The sequence below is a fragment of the Lepidothrix coronata genome, unplaced genomic scaffold, assembly GCF_001604755.1.
Source record: "Lepidothrix coronata isolate B3197 unplaced genomic scaffold, Lepidothrix_coronata-1.0 Scaffold266, whole genome shotgun sequence".
Taxonomy (NCBI): Eukaryota; Metazoa; Chordata; class Aves; order Passeriformes; family Pipridae; genus Lepidothrix; species Lepidothrix coronata.
Window position 1 is genome coordinate 852,657 of NW_016690446.1, and position 1,880 is coordinate 854,536.

At 45.8% G+C, this 1,880-nt stretch overlaps 1 long non-coding RNA gene across 1 annotated transcript in view; it reads left to right on the plus strand.

Annotated features, from left to right (window-relative positions):
- The window catches only part of LOC108507705, a 12,394-nt gene that overhangs the window by 1,932 nt on the left and 8,582 nt on the right, over positions 1-1,880 (plus strand). The window contains exon 2 of the long non-coding RNA XR_001878240.1: positions 350-608. This is a non-coding gene — a long non-coding RNA (uncharacterized LOC108507705). The remainder of the gene's footprint in view (positions 1-349; positions 609-1,880) is intronic.

The following is a 1,880-nucleotide window of genomic DNA, read 5'->3' on the forward strand; positions in this document are numbered from 1 at the left end:
CTACTGTAAATAAGGAACTTTTTCTTTTCTTTTCTTTTTTTTTTTTTTTTTTTTTTGCTTTGGTACAAGGAGCTAAAAATATTTTTAGAACACTGATTTTGTCAACGTGGTTGGTGACCACTAAAAACACTGAGCAGCCTCATTGTTCTGTGGTGCTTTTTCCTGTTTGTGCCATAGTGAGATTATCATGAAATAATTTGCCAGCATGTATCACACACCTTTGGTAGTGTTTGTGGGCCGAGGACATGTGTTCTGTGTTGTTCAGCTATTGTTGTATTTCATGTACAATCCTCTTTCAAACTTCTAGCTCAGGCATAAGCTGACTTTTTTCTTTTATTTTTTTTTTTAGGATTAAGTGTTAATAGAGTCCCAGAATGCTTTGGTTTGGCAGGGACCTGAAAGATCAGTTCCTTCCAACTCCCTGCAATTGCGACTGCCTTGATGGTTTCTGCATGAGACGGAAAACTCCTTGGGCAGATGCCTTTGGAATTTCTGCTTTGCTGCTCCTCTCCATCCCCCACCTGCTGCTGTGACACTGCTGTCCCGTGGAAAGGGCTTGAGAGGGCTGTTTCCCACCCCCAGTGATCTCCTCAGTGAAGGAAAACAATGTGAGTCTTTTGGGCCACTGCTGGGACCCAGGGCTTGGGTAGTTCATCCAGGGAGGGGTTGGGTCCTGACACTGTGCTGGTTTAAAGGTAAACCGGCAGGGGAAATGAACCCAACTCAAAAGAGAGATTATAAGTCAGAATAACAATTAAATAATACAGTAAATACAATTATACAGACAAACAATTGGGTTTAACCCCCAAAACCTAAACGTATAACCCAGCACCCTGGGGCATGAACAGAGTGGTGTTCGTTGGGCCCCCTGAGTCCAAAGTAAAAGGAGAAGGAAAACCTGTTGGTGAGAGTGCTGTTGCAGTCCGGTCGAGAGTAGTGGTCACAGTCCTTCTCTGGATCCCACGAGTGGTAAAAAAGTCCCAAGACTCCAAGATTATATATATTCTCAGGTTCAGGCAGGAATGCCCAGTACCTGCCTCAGGGCAGGGAGTTCCGCAATGAGGACAGGAGCATCCTCCTATCTCGCAGGCCTCTTAACACCCAGCTTATAGCCTGAGAGGTCAGGCGTGCTCTGGGCAGGTGGTGTAAATGGTCTATTGATAACAGTTTCTGGGAAAACAGCATGGAAGGCTATAGAATACAGAGTTTTGGGTTACACCCATACAGTAATGAACTGGTCCCAGCTGTTCTAACTAGGACAGACACACATTAGTCAGCTGGTAAGTGACTTCTTGTGTTATCTTTGGAACATAAACTTCTGTTTAATGGTTTGGGCAATATCTGTGTGTGGCTGATACTCATCCCGGTGGGTTCCCACAGCCAGACCTGTTCCCCATGTGCCTTGCCCTGAGCAGTTGTGCTTTCCTTGGCTCTTGCACAGCAGCAGCTTCAAGCTCTAATTGCCAAAAAGCACTGAAATGCCTGGGCTGCCTTTGGGCTCCTGGGTGAGCCAGTGGCTGTTGGGTGTAGCTGCTGCATTTACTGTAGGCTTCCCTAATTCCCATTTTCTTTGTGGGGTTCATCTGTGGGAACCAATCAGCAAGGCAGGGCTCAGGAGATGAGTTAGGGCAGGAGTAAAGGTAAACACAAAGACGGGGTCATTCTTAGGATGCTTCTCTGGTTTTGTAGTTGTGGTTTCAATGTTACAGGGTTTGCTCAAGAGCTGAGTCTCCTCCTTTGTGTGCAGGAAGGCTCCTCTTGACCAATATTTGCACAATTAGCTGCAGGGTAGCTACGCATTTGTCATGGTTTGAGATCCCCAAAATTCTAATTCCCTAGTCTAAGCCTCCTCCCACATCTCAACCTAATGTGGGATGATT